We start from the raw sequence: 13,700 nt of genomic DNA, 5'->3' as shown, positions 1-13,700 counted from the left end.
GAATTGCTGAATGGCTGCGACAGGGAAACGGCTTACTTGAAGTCGGGCTGAAAATCACGGGTTTACACTTATCAGGTTTCACTACCTTGCGATCGACCCGTGCCATGACATGTGATGCAGAGGTTTGAACTGCGTCTCGCTCCTCCGCGCATCACTGGCTCAAAAAGCGCAGATAGACACGGAAGCCGGTCAGAAAACGCAGTCTTTTCCTCTGCATTTTCGTTTCTTTGCATGGACACATAGCTTTGACCCCGTTAGACCCCGACGGACGGACATTGGCGTAGTCAGGGGGTTCAACATCTCCCCCCCCCCCCCCCCGAATTTTTCCGATGTTGCATGTGTATATATACACGCACACATACAACACCGCACGAACATACATAAGGATAATTGCCCCCCCCCCCCCCCCCTGAAACAGAATTCTGGCTCGCCCCGGGGGCTCACGACCCAGGAAAAGCTTTGTCCTGTTACGGGCCTGTTACGTTTTGTGTGATTTCATTTCCCTCTTTATTCTTTACTTTTACTTACAGCTTTTTTTCGTCTTCTCACCCATGTCCATGTTGTCTTACTCCTCATAGCCTCAAGGGAGGAATAAATAAGTTCCCCGTGGCAAGGATGCAGTTCACGTTGCGGCTGCGCAGGCATTCTGTGTCGATGATCCACAGCCCGATCAAAAAAGTATAGGTAGAAAACGGCTGTGCTGAGGAATTTTCCAACGACTCTTAGCGTGAAGGGGCAAGCATTGCCGTTATAAAGGAAAATCAAATTGTAAGTTGTGTACGTTTGGATCAAAAACGTAGGCTTCAGGACGGTATAGCAACAAGACGTTTAGTATACCTCTATATCATGAAGCCTTAGTTAGCACAAAGAGATGCGTTGGACAGCTGCCTGCTGCAACCGCGTTCCGAGTAACGCCGGCGGTTTAATGGATTTTCCACATCCGCCGGTGCGACCGTGAGCGCTCGTCGCAAACACTCCCGAGGCTACAGACTGCAGTTACACGTGCAAATTACACGTTGCGGGTTTAGCCCCCATTGGCAGAAGGTTTATTTTTATTTCTCGCTTTCATTCCGCTTTCCTCCATAATTAGTACAAACTTATAACAGCATGCACATAACAAACTCCTCCGCATTTGTCATGCAAAATCATCGTTGTAATTAACAAAAAAACAAAAACAGGGACTCAGTGGGGAGTTATAGGGCAATCATATTCGTGGAGTTTTTTGTTTGGACAAATTGTACGTCATTCACTGGTTGCCTATTCGATAAAGGTATTATCGATGGGCTGTTTGGATGGCGCTATTGGTAATTATCAGCTCTAAAGAGTGCTCCTAACAGCTATTTAAATATGTCCCACTTCCTTTTCCTGATATTACAGCCACAACAGTCTCAATGAGAAGTGGCATAATACAAAAGTCGAGCATATATGGAGCTTTCTCTGCACGCTAGGGAACTTTAAGCGACAAAAATCAAATAGAGACCCTCTGTCCTCCACATGTGCGTCTTTCATGACAACGCGATGGCCTTGGAACGTGAAATCCTATATTCATACAATTTTAAATAATAACTTATTTGTGCTTCACTTGGAGTGACTGCATATCTGCTTGAAGAACCTGGCTGGACTAAATGCATTCCTTCTGTACCTCGAATCTTCTAATGTTGTGGAGTGGAGTTTTGTAATATTATGCGTGCTGTAGGCATAAAAAAAAAACGACGACAATTTCGCTTATGTGCGACGGGCGCCTCCACTATGCAGTCACCTTGTGCAGGTGTAACTGTACTCAGACCGCAGAAGTCATGCGACTGTGAGCTGCTTGAACGCGGCGTCATGACTACATGTCAGTGGTACTTTTCATATTAATAGGGAACATATGTCAAATCGTGGACGTGAAGTCTGTCCACACTTTGACATATGTCATATGTCATACATATGACACTAAGCCTGAACTTATAGCGCCATCTTTTTTGTATAGGTTGTCTAGCAACCTACAAATAGATCTACGAACGGGTCTGTGCAACAGATGATGTTCCCCGAAGGAACGAGCATATTAAGCAAGAAGGTTTCATGCATTGCACTCGAACAGGGCTGGGCAAAGATACTTTGAAATTGTATCGCGATACGATGCAAGATACTGAGGCAAGAAGTATTTGAGATATATGATACAAGATACCACAACGCCGATTGTATCTTAAGATACTTCGATGCATTCGGAAATTTGTTATTATATATCTGTATATACGTTAATGTAGCACTAAACGCCGATGCACGAAAATGTTCGCTTGAAAGTTTATTAACTGCGACTAATTTTGTTTCATTTCAATGAAATTTCTGTTAGTACCTCCAAAGTTTTGTATTTCTTGCTGAAGGCTTACCATGACAGCTCTTTATACACTTCGCTGATAACGGTTTTGACTTGCCGCTTTTGAATTGGGTGGAGTCGATGCTCTGCTTGCGAACCAGGTAGCGGGCTGCCATCTTCAATAAGAAGCCTCCGCACAATCGTGCAAATACCGTTGTTAAGCTCTACCTTGCCCGTAAACGTATCACGGTTTTCGCGATACCCGATCACCGGACAGGTGTACATCAGCGAGAACGCTGGTAGTGACATTCATTGCGACGCATCTTGTTTACGTAGAGGACATAAAACTGCAATTACTTTTATATTCTGCTTATCGGCTGGCGTAAAGCCTTCGTTAGCGACGTACTCAGTAATGCGCGATCTTCTAACAATTATTCTTTTATGAGAGAACATCTCCAGCCCAGAAAACATGTCAGACGTGTTCTATAGTTGCACAAAGTGCCACAGGACAGCGCCGCTATTCACACTATATTGCTACTTAAGCTCCGATTACCTGGTGATTAATAACAGCAAAAATATTTAAAGGAGATTAAGAAAGAAAAACTAAATATAACTAAGCAAAATAGAAAAGCGGTTCTGTATCAAACACAGCGAATAAGTATAGAAACACGATACAGGCGGCACTCCCAAGAGCTAATAATAATTGCTGAGTTTAACATCTCACAGAACAACGATATCTTAATGATAGACGCTATAGTGGAGGGCTCCGGAAATTTCGACCACGTGGTGTTATAAAACTTAAATATAAGCACGCGGGCATGAAACTGCGGCCGCCGCGATCTACCGGTTAGTAGTCAAGCACCATAACTACTAGACCACCGCGGCTGGTAACCCCTAATAGCAATGACAATTAGGCATTTAAGGTAAGACCACAGAAAATTCAGTGCCTATATGAAAAATATATCTTAAACCGACTCGTTGAGACGCTCATTAGAAAAACAGGGCATTTTGTATAACAATGTTTCTTCAATCCTTTTTCTAACATCTTTGAGATGGCTCCTAATAATTTACGTTATTATCGTGAAAACTCAACTTCGCTATTTTACTATGCAGTAAGCATAACTTTTGTTACTGTATACTCCAAGCACGCGCAGGTTATTGTATATTTGTTCTCAACGTCGCCTTGACATAGCAGTAAACTTAAGTAGAATATAAGTATGTAAACAGTAGCAGAAATTATGCAGACAGCTAAGCGTAAGAATAAAGTCAGAGAGCATATGTTGCGGGCACGTTAAAGACATATTGCCGTAAGCAGACCAGAAAAAAGCAATACAGAGGCATAGGTAATGTATGGGATGGAAAAGGACAGCTTACAAAGAACTTGTGCTAACAATCCAATTGTGATTTTGAAAACTCACTGAATAAAAGAAAAGGAGATGTACGCCAAGACAGCTTCTGTTAAGTGAATGCTTGTTCTGTTAAATCCAACATCGGTACCGGTGGTGCTATAGCTGTTAGAATATTATTTGCATATAAGTCAATCTCATTGCATGTAAGTCAATCTTGCTTCGACGAAGTCCTTCAAATCGCCGATGTGTGAAAGCCACGAGACGCAAAGCAACCCCTTTTCTTGCATTCTTCAGACTTCGTAATGAAGCACAGCGCAAGAGAAATTTCGATAACAACACTACAGTGGCATCAGAATTTGTGCAAAAGACACTGCATGCATCGGAGCACGCGGCACAGTATAGTAGCTAAGAGCCAAGTGCCATAGCACTGACACAACTAAAGAGAAAAAAAGGAAACCGTTAAAACAAAATGTCGTCTGGGCGTAGACGTTCTCGCGTTTGTCGAGACGACGCGAGCACCACCACGTGACGCTGCTTCCTCAATAGGGACGCTCAGAGCTCATCACCTGACCTCGCTGGAAAACTCTGGCGGAAAGATAAAATAATGTCATTGTCTTTAGTTTTAATCTGGTGGCTTAGTGGAAGCAGTATCAGCTTGAGAATCGGAGTTCAACCAACGTTTATTGTTTCGCATCGCGGTGTTGCGATCGCAGTATGTTGTATCTTAAGATACACGATACATTTTTTTATGCATCGGAAATACAGATACTGATACACATCTTGCGAGGCGTATCGAGATACAGATACAAGATACCCGAAGAGTATCTAAGATAGTATCGAAGATACATGTATCTTCGATACTGCCCAGCACTGCACTCGAATATCTAACTTATGGAGATTTGGCACGATATTCATGAACGGAGAAAGAGGCGAACAGGCGGAGCATTTGCAGGTCCAGAATGCCAGGACAACACCGCTTTCCAGAAAACGCCCAAACAAACGAACCAACCAACCATAGTATCATCTTATTTATTCATATCACCCTCCCATACCCTCCTTCCCTTCCCTCTCTGAGAACGTACACGAACAGAAATAAGAACGCTTTGGTCACTCTGTGTCATCAATCAGTGTCACTGTCTAGCTCTACTCAAAAGATTGTGACTCACGTCTCGCTCATTGTTCATATTCAAAGAAACCTTGCACCATTGCTTTCTAGAGGCGTCACATCCACACTGGAAAGAGGGTGCGTACTCACGGGAAATAAAGATGTCGTTTTTTGTTGGCCGCAACATTTTGCGTGGCATTACAACCGCACATATAGTCTCAGGAAGTGTTTCTACACTTACTCGACTTTCGCTTCCTATAACGGAGAGGGTGGAGTGACTTCAGTTACGAAGGAATGTACACACCATCGCGCACATTCCTTCGACATCGAACCTTCTTGCAGGCTTTTTGAAGTCGATATGTGTTTCCGAGATTTTCGCCCTAGCTCATTGCGGAGCCGTCAAACTCTCGGGCAGCTTTCCATCGTCGGGCTGGCAAATGGTCGCCATCACCGCGCGCTTACGTGGCGCCCCGTTCAATCACGCACACGCGCTCTCGAGATCTCATTCTCCGTAATTCCGGCTCAAAAATAGAGAAAGAAAAGAGGAAGCAACAACGACGTCGGACCACTTCTTCCTCGAAACTCGTTGTCCGTTTTCCAAGCGGACCACGCCCCCCTTCAATGAAGAAGACACGCTGACCTGCGTGGCCGAGAGAAAGTGCGCACACACGCATGTGCACGCTGGATGTGCGCGCACGAAACGAGAGGGAAGACTCCCGCTGATATCATCTGCATTCAAAAGGCGGCCAGTGGCACAGGGGCCACATCCGGTGTCCGGAGCAGCGGCGGCAGCTGAGTGCTCGGCGGCGACGACTCGCAGCCGTTGACCGCGGGCCCGGTGGAACCGCCAGAAAAGAACACATGGCGCGCCGCCGCCTGCACCTGTCGCGCCGCACGGTGCCCGCCACGATGGCTCTCCTCCGGAGGTGTAGTGTCTCTCCCTCTCTCTGCGTGCCACTCCTCCCTTTTCCTCTGCAACAGGCCTTCCGTATATTGCCACCGTGGAGCTAGGTCCTGGCCGACTCACCACATGAGAGGTCATATCGCCGCGAGGGTCATTTGTGTTGAGCATTGTAGACTGCTACAAGCGAAGGCTTTGGACAGCATATATGGTTCGCATATGAGGCTATAATAACCTTGTTAACTGATTCGCATACAACAGTATCAGAGCTCTGGGGCTGGAAAAAAAGAACATAAAACAAGAAAACAGTGAGAAGCAGGGAATACCACAACTTTCTGCACTCGAGCCGTAGTACCGGCTGTGAAGAGGCATCCACAGCTCCGTCTACAGCGTAACGTGGCTAGATTTCGTCGTTACGGAAAGAATATTTAGTTTGTTCGAAAAACAATCTGAATCGGCTGTTTACTATAGTAAGCAGCCGACTCAGATTGACTCTGCATACAGAGTCAAATCGGACGGTGTCAACATGATATAGGACATGACGGAGTCTATAGATATTATCATCTTTCCAGTTTGTCCCTTCGACAACTCATCTGGTGTAAGTATTGCTACAGTTTCGGTACACTCTCCTTACGTGTTTTTTTTAGAAAAGAAACAAAAGTGTGCGACAAATTGGAGCTGCCCTTCGTGACGAACCTTAAATGAATGTGCGCCTATGGTTGTGCGTTCTAAAACTGCGAGTTGCACCAGGCTTGATTGCGTGATACGCGCATATGACATCGAGATGTGCGGACTGCGAACTGTAGGCGCCCGCCCTCGGCACGCGGAACCTTTCGCGACGTCTCGGTCTTGGCGCGCTCCAGAAGAAGCGCAAGGAAAGGAAATTACAAAATCGCCCGGGCGCCAGTCCCGTCCACCGCCGCACGTTCATCTCTTTTACGCCGCTTTCATGGTTGATTATCGCGCTGCTTCCGTCGGAAGAGGTGCATTTTGGGATCCCAAGTGGCCCAAGGTAGCCTTCAGCGTAGCCCCTCTCTCAGACCATCTCGTCCCCCCCCCCCTCCCCTCCCTCTCTGCCGCTCAGTTTGCGAAGTTTTCTCGTCGCTTCCTGTTGGCATAGCGACGACGTACACACGCGCTCGCAGGAAGCGCAAGCGATGGAAGGAGAAGCGCGAAGGAAAAACAGGAAAAGCAGAGAAAGAGGCGCGGGACGAGGAATGAACTCGTTTTCGGCGTCAGCCCACGCGGCTCTACAATTAGTAATCAAGGCAGAGGCGGCGGCCGGCCTCCTCTCCGGCCTTTGTTGCGCTCAGCTGTTTTTCTGCGTGGGAATTGCTGCGGCGTAGAATGTCCATCGGTCCGTGCCAGGCAGGCGACGCTCACATCCGCTCGTGGTCAGCGCCCCGAAATGACGTGCGTGCGTTTCTGAATGGCGCCTTTCCGGGCGCCCATTGCGCGTGTATACTACACACGGCGCGCCGAAAGATGCATTCATTAGTCACGGCTGCGACGTATAGCGCCGATGGTATGCATATTAGTACGTGTCATTCTACATACTAATGTGTACGATTTCATTTTCCTTTCAATGCAGACACGTTTTAGCTGTACGCGATCTTGCCCCTAGCTCAACTCCTCACTTATTCAGCTATATGCTACTTCATAGTAATATGTATGGCGATTAAAAAAGAACATCTACAGTTGTATGAGACACCTGCTATGGAAATTTTCTGATCACTGAATTTTTCCGATCTCTGAGGTTACGTTAACCTGACGTCACTTCCATTTCTTGAGACTTTGAAGGTGTGATAATTAGCACCCTGTGACGCAGATAACGCTGCGGTGTGAGGGCGACATTTCCGACGTAATTTCGGGCACTCTAATCAACGCCGCCTAATCAGAAATTATCTTGGAGTATGGATATTTAAAAAAAATAAATAAGCGCAAGTGTAAATGCATTTCGAGGCATTGTTCCATAAAGGTATACTTTAAATGAAATGTCAACATGCATTGTATCAATCGAATGTTCCCGTATACGCTCCATTGGCGGGTCGCAAAAGAGTCAAAGCGTATGAGCAAACTTACGTAGTAAGACGATAGTAACCCTCCCCGTAATAATATTGCTCGCAGGTTTGGGCGAGCACCACTTCCGGTCCACCTGACCGGGAGAGACAGTTCAAGCGGTGTCTCGGCTGGCAGTCACCGATACGTCGTAAAGTACAGCGTGAACCGTGCTGCTCACCGTATTCTGTCTCTATGGCAGAAAATGTATTGGCAAAATTTGCGCCCACTTTCCAGAATCTATAATCGCATGGTCTCTCAGTAACGGAACTCGCGACAGCAGCTGGTGTGATAACGTCAGCGTCCTTGCATGCAGAAACGAGTGCAAGTAGCTTTAGTATATCTACTCGAGCGCGTGGTTTACATGTTCCGTATGCTGTTGCAAGTGTTACATATCTGTCGCGGCGCTACATAACGCAAGCCGTCCGCAGGGCGTGGATCGTTCGGCCAAGGCTGAGGTCGCTCCAGTTGCACTGTTGTTTTCCCGTCGCCGGTCGCAGGACAGGCACGTTAGGCGGCATGCGCACAAAGCCTCGCGTCACGTATACGCGCCCGGCGAGCTGCAAGCATGCTTTCCACGAGGAGCCGCCGCACGGAGCGCCGCGCACAAAGCGCGCACAATAAGCGGAAGCTCTCTACAGGTGCCTCGATTGGCGACAGCTCCTCTTCCGGAGTGTGTGGCAGCACGCTGATGGAAACGAACAAGCCCTGCTAGGAAAACAAACTAGAAATAACCGCGCGTGCCCGCAACTCTTCTTTCTGCCGCCTCCTCCGCGCCTTCTTTTTCACCTCGGAGCTTTGTTTTCTATTTTGTTGTGTTGTTGCCATTCGTTCACGCATCTACCCGGTTTTCGAGGCTTGTCTTTTCGCTTCAACTTTTTCGTCCCCGAGGATGCATGCGAACACGAGGGTTTCTGCCGGAGACGAAGCTCGCACGTCAGCCGATCCCACGATGTCTCGTCGTCGACGAAGACGGGAGAGGCCCGCGCGGGCGGGAACCAGCAGCGAGAGCTCGCGAGCGACGTCGCTGTCCGCTCCCGGGGGACGTAAATTTGTCACCGGGCGGCCATCCGTCAAAGCGAGGCTGCGCGGTGTTGGCGGCGGCAGCAGCGGACGAGGGCGGAAACGGCCCCCGGCGTACGTAACTTACGCGCCGCGCACAAGCGACTCTCCCGAGAAGGGTTAACAGCCGCCGAGTCTTACGCACTTTGAGGGTATAATGAGGACGCCCCGGTCCTGCTGACAGCGGCGCAGGCTGCCAGGTTCCTGTAGCAGCTTCTTCGTTTGTTTGCTCGGGAGAGCCTGTTTGTTTTATTTGCAGCGCGACCGACCGAGTACTTGCGCGTGGTTTTCTCGTAATGCGATTCAGCGCGTGTGCGCGCGCGCACCCGCAAACATACCATGCAATGCGAGACGAGGAAGAGATGCCCGCTGGACCAGTGGCGAGCTGCAGGTCGAGGTGCGAGGTTGATCTCGCGCATGCGTGCGCTAGAAGCCGAGCGATCGGCCAACGGTCTTCCAGAAGCACGTCGCGAAGTATTGGCGCGCCTTTGGACCTCGGCTTCAGGCGGTGTGGTTGTACGACGCTGTTAAAGCTGTCTTTTGGTGGCCATTAATCCGTCGCACTGGCTAGGATGTGTCGCTCAAGTTTCGGTTTGCATCCCTGACTGAGGCAACCTCATTTCGGCGGGAAAACATCTTTTGTGCGCAGAACTTGAACCCACCTAGAAGAACCTCACATTGTCAAAATCAGTCCGAAATCCTCTTTGCCGACCCCTCTAATAGCATTCGTGTATGTGGCTGTCCGTCGTTAAAAAGCACCAATGACTCGGCACTTTAACAGCTGGGCTGTTTTTACACATTCAAGAAATTTTACTCAGAAAACCAACGAGCGGACGAGCCTATTTATTGGAGCGTGGCTACTACACGAAACTGAGAGCACAACAAAACAAATTCATTGGTCGAGCTATCGATTTACTCAGTGATACTGAACGTGTCGAATTTCTTCGTCTGTTTTTCCCCAAAATTCAATTGCCGCATTAAGAGATGGCGATTTACAAGTTATCCAAATTGCACGATACCGCTCATCGCGCATCAACAGCACACGGTATACACGTATGAGGATGCCAGCTGTATATGCAGTCGGCCGCTAATTGAGTGAGATAGGTGAAAATCAAAAGGGAGAAGCGCATGTGGCCTCACCGGGTTTAAGGCTTGAGTCCGGAAGTCCGAATGGGTGCGCGCATGCCAGTACTTAGTAGCTACGCCTCCTCCCTTTGACTGCGCTGGCGGGATGAACAATTGTGAACAACCTTGTCCGCTCTTGAATGGCTTTCCCGCGTATGCTGCCTTTCTTTTCTCATTTCGTGGCACCCACCTCCTCCTCTGTTTTCGTCTCCTTTAAGTCGTTCGTTCACTGAGTACGCGTTGCGTCGTTTTCGGGTGTTTTTAAGCAGGGCACCACTGTTCTTGTAGTGGACGCGTACGAAAAAAAAAAAAAGAAAAGGTTGAGCGCCTACGCGTGTACATATACGCTCTAGGACGGCGTATGGGCTCATTCACGTAATGGCCTTTAATGGAGTAGGCCTGCACCCCTCCCTGTTTCCTTCGTGCGCTGCGCGCGCAGCTACCTGGCTCCCATTTTGATTCACTTTAATACCGTCCCCCCAGAAGGCTGGATGGAATGGGGGGTGGAGGACATCTCCCAGCGCTTGTTGAAGAACGGAAGCTCGGTACGCTGGGAGTGTTGTGTAGTATATGTATACAGGTACACACACGCACAAGCGCCGGCCGACGAACGCCCCGAAAAGAACAATCGGCGGGGGAAATTCGTCTCTGCCGAGCCTCCGCTGCTGTTTCTTCTTTTTCTTCCCCCCTCTCACCGTTCCCCGTGATTCGCTTCCTGCGCCGCGGGCTCTGTTCTCGGTCGTTCTGTCTTCCTCGGCGCCCATTACGAAGCCCTGCCGTTCTCGCCGCCTGCAGCTCGAGTGGGCATCGCGCGCGGTGGCCACCGCTGCTGTTGTCCGGGGAAGCACCAGCTGTGTGCTGCCTTCTTTTCCGGACACCCTCGCCAATTTTAGGGCGCTCGAGATAAGGCTGTCGTCGCTTGGCCCCTGGCTCTGCCAGGTTGAAGGACCTGGGCGGCCCCCGTGCGGACCGCGCGCTCCGTGTTTGTTCCCCGCCCACCTCGCGGTTCGCGCAACTACGGCGACGGGTATGCTGATGGACCGATTCCTGCGCGCGTGCGGACGTGGAGCGTTGGTGTGGCCGGGAATCTTCTTCGTGCCCGTAACCACGCGGCGGAAATAAAGGGCCGTCAAGACGGATGATTTGGGAAGGTTTCCGAGACAGCGAGCGGGCATGTTTGATGTGCTGTTTGCCATCCAGGGCGTCTGTACGGAGGAGATACGGGATTTGGGTCGCATCTCGCATTGGCGCTGAAGTGACAGGCGCATCTCAGGACGCGCGGAGCGTATTAGCACCGTCCTCGGTGGTTGTTGAAAAGCGGCAACTATAGAACGTTTTGCCGAATCTGTACCTGTTGCTGTTGCGATTACCACCGGTTCGGTTCTGTTCGGCAATAAGAAATTGCTTCTATTGCGTCTAATGCTCTGGAGCAACAGGAAATCATGACTTCAAAAAAAAAAAAAAAATTCAATGTAACCGAACTGGGCGCGTCCGGGTCTTTCGATGAAGATTAAAAATGTCTCAGATATTTCCACTATAATACAACAGCTGCTGCGTTGAGCCTACAGTTTTTAAACAACAAAGTAAATGTAGTCGTTCCAAAGAAAGAGCTTCAGGCTAGTCATTGTCGGTTACGAACGCTATTGCACACAGCTGCCATATAAGGGAAATAAATAAACCGAACGTATAAATGAACAACTATCGCATAAACGTTATTGCTTTAACTTTTGAGTGTGTGCCCGTTGACATAACCAATGCGACATGCAAACTAAAGCCGGTTTCGGCAATATGCATCAGTAGGGGTCGCTGGTTGGGCTGATGAAGCAGAGAGTCATAGTCTCGTGGTCTGGTATAGATTAAAACCTACTGTTCGCAGTTTCATACAAGTTCTAGTATTACGTACACATGTCGAATATAAAACAAACAAAAAAGTTTCATTTACTAAGACGATTGTGCATGTCCCAAGCTCACACAATATCTGTGAAAGTGCGTTAGGCAGCGCAAAACTGCTTCGATACCTCGTTGAAATTTCTTTGCACAATTGTTCGTGAAAGTGATGCTATTGGTAACAAGCAGTTAGGTACCGAGGTTTTGCTTCTCCCAATAATTTTATATTTTTTGTTCTTTTTCTGGCCATGCTGGTAGTGCGATTTCTGCCCTACGAGAGAGGTTAAAAAATAACCCTATTTGATCTGTTTCAAGCATTGCATTGTTATATGAAAAGCACACACTAGATAGTGCACACTCGAACTCATGTCAAAGAGTGCGAACTGGTAGCCGAACGCAATAGAAAAGGCGGCAACTTCATAGAAAAAAGAAACCGAACTTGAGACAGAACCGAACACTATAATATAGTACCGGCAAATCATTGCTAAAAGAAAAATAAAATTAATAAGGAACTGAACCACGTTGTTGACGTTACAAAAATATCTGAATTTGATATAAATATTTTTTAAAGAAGAATATTGTCTGGGTATTAAGTATGCCCTCGTGAGTTACTTCTCTTATATTTATATATACCCGCGACCTCAGACTCAGCACATAACCACTGATCTACAGCGGTGGTTACGGTGTTGGGGTGAAATATTTCGCTTTTGGTTCCCTTGTATACCTCTACCGACGTGAAAAAAATAATAATAAAAAGTTCGAGTACAAAAACAACACGCACGGCATAGTAAAAGCTGAACGGCATGCAAAAAAGGGCCAGTGATGGGGGCCAATCTGACTTTGCCACAGTCCTCGCGATTAGACCCAGTCGAAGAGGAGAGAAGGGAGGGGCAGTTGACGGCGTTAAAGGAGTGGCAAGGTCGAATGCTAGCATACACCTACAGCAGCTTACAAATCGACGTAAGGTGGTTATTACACGATGATGCCCCGCAGCCCTATGTAACAGTGCACAATACGCACATGCACAAAACAAAGATCCCTCGCCACCAGGGCTAAACTGGCCGCTTAGTTTAGCCGACTAGCGAGTTCGATCCCACGGGATGCCGTATCCTGTTTATATAGTATACCGGCGACGTTCCCTGCAACCGAAAGACCCTGACGAATCGCATTTCCGCATTGTATCCACGACGCACCCAAGCAGTGCGCATGCAGTCGCTCACGATCGCGACGCCCGCATCGTTGTTGCGCGGAGGTTTGTGTGTATACACCGAAACTGTTCTCGCCTCTTAAGCACACGCGCGACTCGCACTCCGCCCCACCGGCATCCACCATTTCCCTTGTAGCAGCTGACTGATGCTGAGCGTGTATATTGTACGCGCGCACACGCAGCTCTCGAAGAGACGTCAGCCGGCGTGACAGTGCGCTCGCCGACCGGCGGCGCGGGCGCACCCAGCGTTTGGCGCACCCTAGTATTTTGCGAGCTCCCCGCTGAAGGAGACCCGCAGCTATAGCCTCTGCGTGGCGCTACGCCGGTGCTTTCCCCCTTGGCTTTTCGTCCCCGGAAGGGTCGACCCGGGCTTCTTTCTAAAGAAAAAACGACGTTGCGGAAGGCATATTAAAACACCGTGTCTTCTAACCCCCCTCCCTTCCCGCACGGCTGGCAACCGACGCAACACGTGGGCAAGACGAGCTGCCGGGCGGCGCATGCAGCACGGCCATTCCCCTATCAAAATAAACTTTCTCACGCACTGTCAGGAGTGTGACGCGCTGCCCAATTGCAGGCCTCAAGGAGTAAAAGGTCCGCGCAGGGAATCAAGCGAGCGCCCCTTCCTTTCAATCGGCCTTTATCCCCGGGCTTCCGCCGCCCCGCTCAGGGCCAGCCGGAACACCTGTTGTTATAGCGGCGGCGAGGAG

At 48.9% G+C, this 13,700-nt stretch overlaps 1 protein-coding gene across 16 annotated transcripts in view; it reads right to left on the bottom strand.

Annotated features, from left to right (window-relative positions):
* The window catches only part of LOC119397558 (paired box protein Pax-5), a 364,233-nt gene that overhangs the window by 156,361 nt on the left and 194,172 nt on the right, over positions 1-13,700 (bottom strand). The window lies entirely within an intron of this gene.

This window comes from Rhipicephalus sanguineus, chromosome 1, assembly GCF_013339695.2.
Source record: "Rhipicephalus sanguineus isolate Rsan-2018 chromosome 1, BIME_Rsan_1.4, whole genome shotgun sequence".
NCBI classification, from domain to species: Eukaryota; Metazoa; Arthropoda; class Arachnida; order Ixodida; family Ixodidae; genus Rhipicephalus; species Rhipicephalus sanguineus.
This window is presented reverse-complemented; position numbering and strand designations above follow the sequence as displayed.